The 14,618-nt window shown below is 49.9% G+C and overlaps 1 protein-coding gene across 2 annotated transcripts in view; it reads left to right on the top strand.

Annotated features, from left to right (window-relative positions):
• The window catches only part of LOC149342841 (chitin synthase chs-2-like), a 102,765-nt gene continuing 88,147 nt past the window's right edge, over nucleotides 1-14,618 (top strand). The window contains exon 1 of one of the 2 annotated variants that reach the window (XM_089545342.1): nucleotides 1-91. The gene's annotated coding sequence lies outside the window, so the exon portion shown is untranslated. Of the gene's footprint in view, nucleotides 92-158; nucleotides 290-14,618 lie in introns of those variants that run through there. The other variant, XM_089545341.1, reaches the window with a different exon arrangement.

Genomic DNA, 14,618 nt, shown 5'->3' with positions numbered 1-14,618 from the left:
CCGCCTTGCACGGGTGATAGGATTCCGCGCGCTACAAAGAGGGGATACAAGGCCGGCCGAGAGATTGTCGCCTCATATACTGCGATGTTTGGTACGTGTCTTCACCGTTAGGCATTCAGTCTCTTGACGAGCCAGGAACATGAAGGTGATAGAGGGTCATCGCGCTCCACGGGCTTTTTCTGAGGCTACGCTGAGGACTCCACGCTTTATATCTAACACCTCGCCTGCCGTCCGAGTGCCTCGCGAGCTTTCCTGACTTTGACGCATCGACAGTTGGACTGCCACTATCGTAAGTAATACGTTTTGCACACTTATCCAGCTGCTGATACAAAATCGGGCCCATCGGATTTCGATATCCCATCTGTACATCTTCGCGCCTGTCTGACAATTAATGTTCGTGATTTGCAGTGCGAACGGGCTGTTTGCAACTAGTAATGGGGACAACATGAACGCTGTGGTTTGTGCTTTGCGGTGAACTTTGTACTTGAATGGCCGAAGTCCCTGCTCAAAATTTTGTGCGCTGGAAGCAAAAAAAAAACGATGAAATTAGTGTTCGCGGCGCGGCATAACCTATGCGTCGGCAAGAAAGTGATCATCGTTATAATGATGAAAAAATTAGGAGTCACTTTGGCGACTAAAGTGGTGCAAGGCGAAAGCCTGAGTACAGCATTCTGCCACGAATGTGGTTGTGAATGATGATTCAAGTGCTGCCAGCGAATGACGCGTCCATTGGCTGTCTGCGTGTGTTACTGATGTGTGGTTAACATGTTAAGCTTCGCCTGTAAGAGTGGAACGCGACAGCGTCTTGCAACGCTGCCAGGGAGTCCACAGAACGCCATCGCCAATTCGGCTGTACGCCTTGCTGGACGGTAAATTTATTTTTTGAGGAAAGGAAATGTATCTCTCTCGCATATCTGGGTGGACACCTGCACCTCGCCGTAAGGGAAAGGGGGAAGATGGGAGTGAACGAAGACGCCGTATTAGCTAGACGCGCCTTTGTTCATTCCAAAACCATTCAGCTGGCATTACGGAGTGGCTAGCGTGCTCGTATCGCACTCCGGAGACCCTGGTTCGATTCCCCAACTCGACCAATTTCGTTCTCGGTTTTATTGATTTATGCGGTCTAACTAGAAAGGTTAATTAGGCTTTTTCATATTTATGTTATTATATTTCTATCCATCTTGTTCTGTCATTCACCTGTCAAATGTTGGAACTGTCTAGGATGTTCGACACAACGTATATGAAACGAGCAACGTCGAACTGAGTGGGGAAGTGCGTGGTGGTGGAGCGAACGCGGCTTCGTACTTATCTGTTTTTTTCAGCACCGTCTCCTTCCGCGGACGCTGTTGTCGCTGCGACGCGCGTCCTTCTTTTCTTTTCCTCTTTCTTCTGACCTCTTCATTCTCCTCTGTCTTAATTAGGCTACTTGATTAATTAAGCAATTAACTAAACTCAGTCCCACTTACTTGGAGCATCACTATACGATCCCTTTGATTGGTTGCATGGTTACTAGCCAAAGTACAATTGGCCCCATTTGAAATTCGCGCACTGTGACGTCACGAGCATTTCGACCAATTGAAAAACGTGACATTTTCTGTCGACAAATCCTGCTTACAACGACGAGGCATTAAAGGCTTCCGCCTTAAAAGCTCTACGTGCTATTGGAACGGCGCTCAACGAACTGATGTCAGCACCGGTGGACGGCAGGACCCCGACACTCCACGGGTTATCTTCGCTAACACTGAGTTCATTGATATGAAGTAATTAACATGCTGAAGTCGTTAGGTATGATGACTGGACACTGCAACACTGTCAGACGCGGCACTGGAGAAGGCGATAGGTCACTCCCGCGTGTCTTTTGCGTAATAAGCGCACGAACGCGTTTAGTGGTCAGAGAATTTTGCCGTGGCATCAAAGCATGTCCTTGGGACTGAAGAATCTGAGCAGTGATCCCTGCTGAGGGTAGCGGGAGATAGAGCCATACCCCACTACAACAAAGCGACCTTGGACTGAAGAAATTGCATTGAATTTTATGCGAAGCATATTATTAGAGGTACACTACAGCCCTTCGCCGTGGTTACGCGCCGTGCACACCACGTGGTACAGTGACGTCACACCACGTGACATACCACGTGACACATGACGTCACGACAGAGGAAGACGGAGGTACACTACAACCCTTCGCCGTGGTTATGTGCCGTGCACACCACGTGGTACAGTGACGTCACACCACGTGACATACCACGTGACACGTGACGTCACGACAGAGGAAGACGGAGGTACACTACAGCCCTTCGCCGTGGTTACACGCCGTGCACACCACGTGGTACAATGACGTCACACCACGTGACATACCACGTGACACATGACGTCACGACAGAGGAAGACGGAGGTACACTACAACCCTTCGCCGTGGTTATGTGCCGTGCACACCACGTGGTACAGTGACGTCACACCACGTGACATACCACGTGTCACGTGACGTCACGACAGAGGAAGATGAGGGTCCACCTCGCGCCGTCGCTGTGGTTGCACGCCGTGCAGACCACGTGGTACAGTGACGACACACCATATGACATACCACGTGACACATGACGTCACGACAGATCGCCGTCACGCGCTGGGAGAGGGAGAACGATGCCATCGCACAGACACCGGAATGTCCTCGAGCGGCATTCCCGCGCATTTCGAACGCGCGTTCACACTCGGTGTAGGTGAAACGCTCGCTCCACCGGGCAGGCGGACGCGGCTTCCGTGGCAATCCAGGCGCCCACCCAACGCGCGTCTCGGGGTTAGTCGGCGTTCCGCTGTAGCCATGCCGTTGTCTTCCCCCACGACGGAGGCTTCTAGTGGTTGTATTAAAATGACCAAGTATTCAACCAAGGAAAGCCATGTATTACCAAGCCTAGCCATGAATATGCTTCGCATCTGACCAGGGTTAACCAAGTTAAGCCTCAGCCATTTTTTTAGACTTTAACACTCTTTGCGCATCGAACTGCCGCACTTCATAAAAACTATAAGCATGAAAGGGGGTGTAAGGTATCGGTAGTGCGTGCGGGGTCATTACTACCGCTAATTCTTTCTCAGTGCCCCGCAGCTGCCTTCTTCAATGGACCCCCCCCCCCCCCTTCCTCGACGGGACGGGACGGGACGGTGGGGCGCGCTCGAAGGGAAGAATGACATTTCTTGGAACGATGCGCGCGCGCAGGCGCCGGGCCGCTCGGGCGTCCATCGCCCCTTGGGGCTGATTCGCGCCGGCTAGGCTAAAGAGCGGTGAAAGCTATGTGGCTGAGGGGCCGCCACACGTCGACCCCCCCTTGTCTTAATCCCCTCGTCTTGGCGGACACCAGATATGCGACACAAGCTCGCGACGAACGTCTCGTTCGAAAAGTCTGCAGGATTCCTGAGAGGATTAAGCACTGCCGGACGGAACGGCGTCAGGGCGCCGTTGACGAGGGGGCAAAAGAGATGAGGAATAGCCGGCGACAGCGCGTCTAGCCGCGAGCAGCGTAGGCCCGAGTTGGGTGACGCTACGGGTATCGGTGAGGCGCCGACTAGCAGCCTTGGGAAGGCTAAGTCGCCTTGGAATGCAGGTCTGAGCTCGCAGCGTCAGCTACAGTGGTAGCTGCCCGCTTAAGCCCGTTAATCCCGAATTCCGAGACGACGCCAAAGTCGAGGGTCATAGGGGAAACCGCCGTCACGTGCTCGCACGAGTGTGTTTTGTGTTTGTGTTTACTTTTATTTTGGAGGGAGAATGTTCTACCCCGGACATGCTGGCACTGGCTGGCACGACTGTGCGTTTGTTTGTTTTTATTTTTTTTTTGCAATGGAGAGGGTGTTTTGCCCTACGGAGGCTAGAGGGCTGGCCATGCTCTCGAGAAACCAATCATGGGAGCAGTGTCACATGATTGGGTGCTACCAAATGTGGGCCGGGCCTTTAGGTCTTTAAAACCGGGCCCCGGAGCCGGAAAAAGGGTTCTGGGCTAAGGTCAGGTGCTATGCATCTTCGGCTACGCCGAGTAGGGGCCTCCCCTAGTGTTAGCCAGTTCCACCTTTTTGTTGTTTGTCTTTTTGCTGTTTAATGTTTCTCCAGTGCCTAACTTGTATGTGATTGTAAATATCTGTACATAAACTTCAAGTATTCGCCTTATCAGTTATCCCTGCATCGTAACTCATCTTGAGACCGTCTCTGACGGGGCACCCCTGGTGCGAAGAAAAGCTTCAGTTTTCAAGTTAAACAAACCGCCTCTGGCGGGGCACCCCTGGTGCAAGGAAGGAAGATAAAGAACTTGTGTGAAACTTTACTGGCGCAGTCGACAGGATCCTGCGGCCATCGGAAGTCGGCGCAGGAAGAAGACTGAAGGCAGGGAGAAAGGCGACGACCAGGCAACAGGTCAGCTTTCGAGAAAGGACCTGCGGAGAGATGGCAACCAGGAGAAGCAGCGCGTCGAGTCGGAAACTCGACGGTCACCGGCGGGTCGAAGCAAGGCGACAGCAGCGGGCACAGGAACAGCGGCGTGCGACAGCTCATCGCAGCGCGCAGTGAAAGTGGCGGTGGACTCCGACACCAGGAGGCTGGCAATGCGGATCGACGCATCGAAACCGTGAGTTTCCTTGGTTGCATTGTTCTCGTCCCTGTGCATGTGTTCGAGCCGGTAGGACAACAGACGTCGTTATGGAGGGTTATCCATGGCGACCCTCACTCGATGGGAGGTGCCAAGTAGAATTGGCGAAGGCGCGCTTGGCGTACTTTGAGGCCAAACTTGCAAAGGTAAATGGCGGAAAGACGCTGCTTCGCGAGGAAAAACCTCAGGACGTTAAGTCCGTCTTGAAGGCGTTAGAGGCAAAGCGCCAGCAGCTAGAGCTCGAGCTGGCTGAGCTCAAGGGGGTTAGGAGGGCTAGTGAACTAGCCAGGGGAAACTACTCCGAGTCCAGACAGACTGCGCTGGAAGGCAAAGGCTTGTGCTCGCCGAGCACAAGTGAAGGAAGCAGCAGCCAGGTGGCTGTAAACAAGCAGCCGGCATGCGGGAACACCTCGTCGTTCGAAAAGGCCGAAAAAAAGGCAGGAGGTGAGGGCGAGATTCCTGAGGGGCGCGAAAATATCACAGCTTTTCCGCCGCTACACGCGGCTAGCAACGAAAAGGAGCAGCCAAATTCCGATGTTTCGGGGGCAATCGAGACGAAGCTGTCCGATAACAAGCTGGACAGCGGCCTAATTCCTGCAGGCTCGATTGCTGAGTTGGGGACCTCCGACACGGAGCTAGTGACAGCAGGAAATATAACGTTGCCGCAACGACACATTATGTCAGGCATAGGGCATGAAGTGCCCCATAGCGTTAGTGATGACAGGAACATTCCCTCCGAGGCAGAGAACGAAGGTGGGCCTGATGGGCCGACCGGACCGGGCGCCGCGCAGTTCTTGAACGCACCCGACGGGTGTCACACCAGGTCCTTCGAGGACAAGGAGATGCGTAGCGACTTGCCAGAAGGCAAATTCAAGTCGAATGACTGCGAGGGGGCTCATGCAGCCCCAGAATTAAACGATGCTACGGAGCCGGCCAGCGCCTACAATGCAGGGAGCGGAAATTTCGATACTTGCCCGTGCAGGAACGAGGCAAATGGCTCCAAGCGAGGCAAAGTGGCAGAAGGCAGGGGCTTGGCTTGCAGATTGATAGTCGATACGAGGAACAGTACGTTCCGTGCTACAGGTCGCAAAATCAAGTGTAGCAAGACGGACCGTACTGGTACGGTTGGACGGGGCAGGGGCTATGTCCCTTACGCCGCACGCGGTGCGTACTTGCGCGCCGGAGAGCGCATGCCTTCAGGTGCGTTGTGTAGTCAAGGTTTTGGACCTATCAAGGACCAAGAAGTTTTCGATCCTGGAGGGCAGCAGCTTTTGAATTCTCGCCCCGTGGCGTCATCAGCCTAGTGAGCTGAGTGACCGTCAGGCGTTGGCGTTAATCGGGTTGATTAACGCGTAGCGGCTCGAATACGCACAGGGACACTCGGTGCGACTAAGGAGGCTCACGTGGCCACCTACGGCCATCGTACGAGTGCTGCTGAACGCTCCAGTTGCGAGTGTCTGTGTGTGTGTGTGCTCGTTCGCGAGCAGGACGACGGTGTGCATGCAGATGGACTGGGTACAGCCTATCAACATGGACTGCGTTTTGCGGCGCACAGCAGGCATGCCACTGTGTGTAATTGTGCAATTTGCTTATGTTGTATTGGTGCCCGTGTGCATTTTGCTTTTAGTTTTGTTGGGGCAACTGGTCGCAGCGCGACGGCTTGGACTTCGGTCAATGCGCTGGATTTAAATGACTGAAACGCGCATTTGAATGTGTACATGTTCTTTATGTTCCTCGTCCGGCGAGGGTTTTGTTGGTGCAAGTGCTCACGTAATTACTAATTAAGTGCAGCACTACAGTATGTCACCCGCAGGGTGGTGTCGTGACAGATACCGATCCCTATTGTTTGTAATTCTAAAAGTGCCATTTGAGCCCTTTTTAGAATCTTGGAAAGGGCGTGTAAGGTATCGGTAGTGCGTGCGGGGTCATTACTACCGCTAATTCTTTCTCAGTGCCCCGCAGCTGCCTTCTTCAATGGACCCCCCCCCCCCCCCTTCCTCGACGGGACGGGACGGGACGGTGGGGCGCGCTCGAAGGGAAGAATGACATTTCTTGGAACGATGCGCGCGCGCAGGCGCCGGGCCGCTCGGGCGTCCATCGCCCCTTGGGGCTGATTCGCGCCGGCTAGGCTAAAGAGCGGTGAAAGCTATGTGGCTGAGGGGCCGCCACACGTCGACCCCCCCTTGTCTTAATCCCCTCGTCTTGGCGGACACCAGATATGCGACACAAGCTCGCGACGAACGTCTCGTTCGAAAAGTCTGCAGGATTCCTGAGAGGATTAAGCACTGCCGGACGGAACGGCGTCAGGGCGCCGTTGACGAGGGGGCAAAAGAGATGAGGAATAGCCGGCGACAGCGCGTCTAGCCGCGAGCAGCGTAGGCCCGAGTTGGGTGACGCTACGGGTATCGGTGAGGCGCCGACTAGCAGCCTTGGGAAGGCTAAGTCGCCTTGGAATGCAGGTCTGAGCTCGCAGCGTCAGCTACAGTGGTAGCTGCCCGCTTAAGCCCGTTAATCCCGAATTCCGAGACGACGCCAAAGTCGAGGGTCATAGGGGAAACCGCCGTCACGTGCTCGCACGAGTGTGTTTTGTGTTTGTGTTTACTTTTATTTTGGAGGGAGAATGTTCTACCCCGGACATGCTGGCACTGGCTGGCACGACTGTGCGTTTGTTTGTTTTTATTTTTTTTTTGCAATGGAGAGGGTGTTTTGCCCTACGGAGGCTAGAGGGCTGGCCATGCTCTCGAGAAACCAATCATGGGAGCAGTGTCACATGATTGGGTGCTACCAAATGTGGGCCGGGCCTTTAGGTCTTTAAAACCGGGCCCCGGAGCCGGAAAAAGGGTTCTGGGCTAAGGTCAGGTGCTATGCATCTTCGGCTACGCCGAGTAGGGGCCTCCCCTAGTGTTAGCCAGTTCCACCTTTTTGTTGTTTGTCTTTTTGCTGTTTAATGTTTCTCCAGTGCCTAACTTGTATGTGATTGTAAATATCTGTACATAAACTTCAAGTATTCGCCTTATCAGTTATCCCTGCATCGTAACTCATCTTGAGACCGTCTCTGACGGGGCACCCCTGGTGCGAAGAAAAGCTTCAGTTTTCAAGTTAAACAAACCGCCTCTGGCGGGGCACCCCTGGTGCAAGGAAGGAAGATAAAGAACTTGTGTGAAACTTTACTGGGGGTATTGTGAAAAAAGAAAGAATCATACATTAACCCACATATACCTAAACACCCGTAAATCGAAAAAAAAAATTTCAATATAAAATGTTTATTTAACTTCGGAGCTCAGGATAATCCTTGTATTGATAAAAGTGTGTGTCACAACGACGACTTTTCAACCGTATTACAATGATTGGTTGGTTGGTTTATGGGGTTTAACGTCCCAAAGCGGCTAAGGCTATGAGAGACGCCGTAGTGGAGGGCTCCGGAAATTTAGACCACCTGGGGTTCTTTAACGTGCACTGACATCGCACAGTACACGGGCCTCTAGAATTTCTCCTCCAAAGAAATTCAACCGTAAGGACTCTAGGCATATGCACTTTACCTTTTCAACCGTAAGGACTCTAGGCATATGCACTTTACCTTTTGGTGCGGTAAAACTTTAAACATTTGGCATTGACTCTGAGGTCACATTTCTCACCACGTTGAGTGGTTTTCCCACGACAGCGTAACAATCTTGCTTGCTGTTCTTGCGGAATGACAATGTGGTTGATGCGGTCAAAGATGCTCACAACTTCCAGAGGGAGACTGGCGGATATTATTGAGTATAGAAAGCTAAACCCACACAACGCAATGCTCGCACAGAAAAAAAAAAGTTTAGAGCGCTTTGAACCTACTCTAGCGGCCGCAAGCGTTATACAGTAAACCTTTAGATGTTAGATGTACTTCGTAAAAATGTGGTTCCCTACATGCAGGACACTAGGCAGATATATGTTAACTGTGCTCTTGGCATTCTTTTCTCTCTCTCTCTCTGTTTGTGTGTGTGTGCACAGCAGAACGCAGTACATCGTAGAAGCCGTCGCCAGAGCGCTTGTAGCTTCCCCTCCACTGCGGTCGGTCAATCAATCAATAAATCAATCAAATTTATTTGCATCAATCAAGGTGATGCTGGTAGCACGATCAAAAAGCCGACAAAGTTGTTGGCTTGACAGGGCTCACGCTCCCGACTAACTTACTTGTTTCTGCGGATCTCAGCTCACCGTGCGCCTACGAACTGCAAACGCCCCTACATGCAAGCTGTCAGTGCAAAGATCATTTGCAGCGTTTCACTGAATTGCCATCTTGCTCCTAGAGCTGGTTCCAAGCGACGGGATAGATGTCAGCCACCCGCCTTATCACCACGCCTGTACTATTGTTTCTTGTAGTGCGTCATTCGCGATACATGTACGATATGCGTGACATTTCGCGACCCGGACATTGTCCTCAAATACCTACATTGATGCAATTGTATCAGATTGAAGGAAAGGGGTAAGAGTGGACACGATAATTTTTTTTTGTGAGGGGAAAGCCTTTAATGCCTCATCGTTTCGACAGAAGGCTGTCAGAAGAAGCTTGTCAGCAGATGTGTCACGCTTTTGACGGGTGTCCACGGAGAATGCGAGACAGTTACTGCGTAATTTCCTTTCCTCAAATACAATTTTCATTTTATTCATTACGGCCCCTCTTTCTCTTTCTTCTTTCACTCCCACTTCTTCCCTTCCTGTACAAACGGATGACGGGTGTCCACTGAGATATATGTGAATGTTACTTCCTAATTTTCTTTCCTCAAATACAATTTTCATTTTCTTCATTACGGCCCGTCTTTCTTCTTTCACTCCCACCTCCTCCCTTCCTGTACGGTGCAGTTCAGGTGTCCACCGAGATGACAGAGATTTACTTCGCCATTTCCTTTCCTCAAAAGCTCTGCGTTCAAAGGGAAAGGCATCGCACCGAACGGGCGATGGCGTTCCTCCGTAGAATTGAAAATTGGTTTTGGAGGAAAGAGAATACGCAGTAACTGTCTCACATATCTCTAAGGACACCCGAACCGCGCCACAGAGGAAGGGATAAACAGTGGGACCAAAGAAAGGGTTTATGGTTTTGAGTTTTGTTTAACGTCCCAAAGCGACCTCAGGCTATGAGGGACGCCGTTGAGAAGGGCTCCGGAAAATTCGACCACCTCGGGTTCTTTAACGTGAGCACACATCGCACTCTACACGGACCTCTGTAATTTAGCCTCCATCGAAATTCTAGCCGCCCGCCTCGTCAGTTGTGCTCATGCGCGGAGTGTCGTCAGAGATGCGGCAGGAATAAACAGGGTGTCCAGGCTAACTTTAGCCAAGGGTTAAAAAATAAGATATTTGAGGTAGGCCAGGGAAACCACTTACATACACCCAACAGCCGACTTGCGCATCTAAGCAATTTTTTGTATTATTATTGATTAAGTAGTAATTAAGACAATTTTTCTAAATGCGTAAATATTGACTTTAGACAGAAAATGTGAATAGCAAAGTTGGAGCGCACCATCAGAAACCCCCATTCCATTTATTTGCGATAAAGAAAGCCTCACGTGTATCTTTTTTTCGAGCTCCGAAGGAAGTCCGCAAAATACAAAAAAAAATAACGTGACTAGCGCGCGCGCCACGATTGTGCTACACTCAATCCTCGCTTGAGTGAACGAAATCAGTTGCTGGTATGGCGCGACGACCCCCTTGTTCCGGCAGGCCGATATGTCGACGGTGGTTACGACGGCCGCGCGAGCCGGTCTGCTATCGTGACGGTGCAAGTTGCGCCGCAACCACCGTCGACATATCGGCCTGCCGGAACAATGCTCTAGGCACGAATTCGTTGGTAGGTGTATGTAAGTGGTTTCCCCGGCCTACCTCAAATATTTTATCTTCTAACACTTGGCTAAAGTTAGCCCGAACACCCTGTATATCACAACGACACGGACGGAGCCTGTGGTGCAAATAGACAGCTCGGAGGAAGGTAGCGCTCGTCGTACGAACGAAGGCAGCAGGAGGCGGCAAGCCGAGGAGACCGGGGAAAAGCGCGCTAAGCGTCTCGATAAGCGACGTAAGGACGACGCGGCTAGAGGGGCTCGCTCAGCCAACGACAGTGCATCCATGACGACAGATGACGATGAATCGAGTTCTGCGTCTCTGAAGAAAGCTAGACTCTCGCTACTCTACTAGGTTTAACTAGAGATAAACCACAGCCATTTTTTTTATGCGTAGCATATTGCAATCACTCAGTTCAGCCCTTGGGCGCGGCCGGGCAGCCACCAAAGTGGCGTCACGTGGTTTGGTGACGTGACGTCACCAAACCACGTAAAAAATAAAAAGAGAGAAGAAAAAAGAAAAAAAAGGACGGCTGAGCATGGTGGCGGTTGCCACCACCCCGTTTCAAAGGAGGCGCTCCTATCCATCCATCCATCCATCCGGATCCATACCTCACGGAGGAAAAGCTGCTGAGAAAATCGAGTGCCGCCAAGCAATACCTCGCGCAAAAAGACCGCGCAATATGCAACGCATCCTTGGCTTAACCAAGCTAAGCCTGGGCATTTTTAAAGCCAACCCAACTGAATATTGACTACAGTGTCCTGAAATGGACTGAATACTTTCTTCTAAACCGATCGCAGTTCGTTTCCACTAAATATTAAACCCACCTTTCAGTGAGTTTACTCGGGTATACCAAAGGGGTCAGTGCTTGGACCCGTTTTGTTTCTCATTTAAAAATTACGTCCCATCCATTGTGTCATCTAACATTCACCTATTTGCAGACGATTGCCTTGTTTTTCGTGAAATAAAATCAATCAACGATGCTAACCCTCTTCAACGTGGTCTCTCTAAGATTTCTCATTGGGGAAATGAATGGCTTATGGAACTCAGTACTAAGAAGTGTAAGATTATGCGAATACCAAGACACGCTAGCACTCCACCTGCGTAATAATAATAATAATAATAATAATAATAATAATAATAATAATAATAATAATAATAATAATTAAAACATTTATTTGAAAAATGACATTGTACAAATGCGAGCCAGCACAAACCAACAATGGGCTTGTGGGGCAGTGCTCGGCAGAATGGAGCGAGAGGCAGAGAACGGCATAGTCAATCAATACTGCACAATAATCAGAATAAAACTAAGGAAAGACAGTAAGAAAGGACGGGGGAAAAAAGAAAAAAAAAGAAGAGAAACAAAATTACACATACAAATCAAAGATAGCAGATTCCACTTCTTTCCGAGTGCTGAAAGATAAAACATTATCTGGCAGGTCATTCAACACATCTGGTACACAAAAGCCCGGACACGTTTACCATATCTTGTCCGTACTCTGGGCAAGGTAAAGCGGTCGCGTGGACGTAATGCTCTGGCGGGGACATACGGGAGGCAGAACTCATTGTTCCATATATACATAAGGATTACAGTTTCTTTGAATGATAGCCTGAACGAAGGCATGTGCGAGCATGAAAAATGACTGGAATTGTTAGTAATGTGCACACCATACATCACTGCCCGAATTATAGATTTTAGTAAAGAATTAACTTTGTTGCGCCAAAACACTGAACACAAATAGAAAGAGCAGATTCCATATCGCAGCACACTGTACGTCAATGCATGTGCTATTGTTTTTCTTATGTAAATGTTTATGTATTGTTTTCCTTATGTAGTACCTAAATAACGTCCCTTTAAAAGCAGCCACTACATATAAATACGTAAGTGTCCACATCTCTGCTGGCTTCACATGGACGCGCCATATTGAGAGCATTACTAACAGTGCTAACCACATGTTGGGCTGCAGCCACCGCGGTGACTCAGTGGTTATAGCGTTCGGCTGCTGACCTGAACGACGCAGGTTCGATTCCGGCCGCGGCGGTCAAATTTCGATGGAGGCGAAATTCTATATGACCGCGTACTGTGCGATATCAGTGCACGTTAAAGAACCCCAGGTGGTCGAAATTTTCGGAGCCCTTCACTATAACGTCCCTGATAGCCTGAGTCGGTTTGGGACGTTAAACCCCCATAAACCTTAAGGATGTTGGGCTATGTATGCCATAGCCGAAACTTTTATAAAGCCCCGTCTTCCTTGAACCTGTCACTTTACAAAACACTGATACGTTTTAAACTTGAATACACAGCTTCCAATTGGCATCCTCACCACGAAAAAGTCACTGCCTCGCTGGAGCAGGCCCAGAATAACGCTGCTCGTCTAATCTTGTCCAACTTTAAGCGTACCGCGAGTGTAACAAGTACGAAAGCCAACCTTTCTTTGCCACTCTTAACATCCGGAACATCCGGCCGGAGGGTAACTCGTCTGGGCCTTTTTCATGAGCTGTACCATCATTCCACACGACGCGATGCCCTCATTACTACTACAAGATGCTTGCCACACCGCATTGATCATCGTCTGAAAATTGGGATTGAAACATGCAACACCATGTCCTTTCCTCACGCATCACGTGGATGGAACCACCTTCCCGCAGACCCTTTTTTCGAACCACACTAGCTAACATTGTATAACAGGAGGATGAAAAATACTTTGTTTTGTAACATTCTCTGCATTTGTTTATGCATTTTGTTGGTTTGGTTTATGGGGTTTAACGTCCCAAAGCGACTAAGGCTATGAGAGACGCCGTAGTGGAGGGCTCCGGAAATTTCGACCACCTGGGGTTCTTTAACGTGCACTGACATCGCACAGTACACGGGCCTCTAGAATTTCTCCTCCAAAGAAATTCTAGCCGCCGCGGCCGGGATCGAACCCGCGTCTTTTGGGTCAGCAGCCAAGCACCATAACCGCTGAGCCACCGCGGCGGCTATGCATTTTGTCATTTGTAACCTGGCGCTGAATGTTATATTCGTATAGTAATTTGTAGCAGAACTTTTTTTCTCGGTGTTAAGTTGCATTCCAGAACGCATACACCACTCATCAATAGCCTGCAGGTTTCCTTGTAATACTGCGTGGTTAATTTGACGCTGTAATTTCATTAAAAACCGCGCAATCATCCGCAAACAATCGGACAGAAAGGTCATCATAAATGACGTTTGCCACTGAAGCGGTGGCCTTGTGGTAGAGCATCCGCCTCGCATTCGGGAGGTGCTGGGTTCGATCCCCAGCGCAGCCGGGTACCCACCGGTTTTCTAATGGGTAAAAGATTTCCCTCGGCCTGGTGCTCAGCTCTTCTAGGGTGAGATGCTTGGGAAAGGGTCTTAGACCACAGCTGGAATGCTGGCAAAGTGCTAGCACACTAGAACAACAGCGGCCCCAAGACAGTGCCTTGGGACACACCAGAAGTCACGGACAGCATTAGGAACACTGCAGAATTTCAACAAACTGCTGCCTATCTCTAATGTAGGCACTAATCTATTGCAGAGATACAAGAGGTAATTAAGGCCGACAGAGTCCAACTTGCGCAATTACTTTCAATGCAGCACTTTATCGAGGGCTTCATAGAAATCGAAAGCCTTCATCTAGCTCGCCGTTCATATATAGTATTCGCACAGTAGACATGTGTTTCCTGAAACCTTGCTGATACAAAGATAACAAGCTGCGGCTTTCTAATTCCTAAGAATTATCGGATGTGGGAAGCGATCATATGGTATAAGAGCTTACAGCACTCGTGATTGAAATGGGGCGGTAATTTCGGAGAGAGAAATGATTGCTGTTTCTGCGAACGGGAACTGCACGTGCTTCGTGCCTGTCATGAGGTACTTTACCTGTGCCAAGCGATAAGTTGAAGATATCTGTCACAAATGGAGAATTTGGTATGCCATCATGAGCCGCAGGTTTTTTTTTTTTTTAGTATCGGGTTTTAAAAGAATAGCTATGATACCTTCTTGAGTGACCACAGGTTCATTTGTGCCTACACACTGTGCAGTCAGACACTGGAGCTTTCTTCAGCTTCAGTTAATACACTCTGGAAGTAGTCGTTGAAATGTTCTGCGATTCGCCGGGGATCGATTATTGTTACATCTCCGATCTTGATTTTATTAATTTACCTTTTTCTTCCATT

Source organism: Amblyomma mixtum, chromosome 5 (assembly GCF_055824585.1).
Source record: "Amblyomma mixtum isolate Tamu chromosome 5, ASM5582458v1, whole genome shotgun sequence".
In the NCBI taxonomy this organism is placed as follows: domain Eukaryota; kingdom Metazoa; phylum Arthropoda; class Arachnida; order Ixodida; family Ixodidae; genus Amblyomma; species Amblyomma mixtum.
Note: the sequence above shows the minus strand (reverse complement) of the source record. Positions and strands in the feature narration are given on the sequence as shown.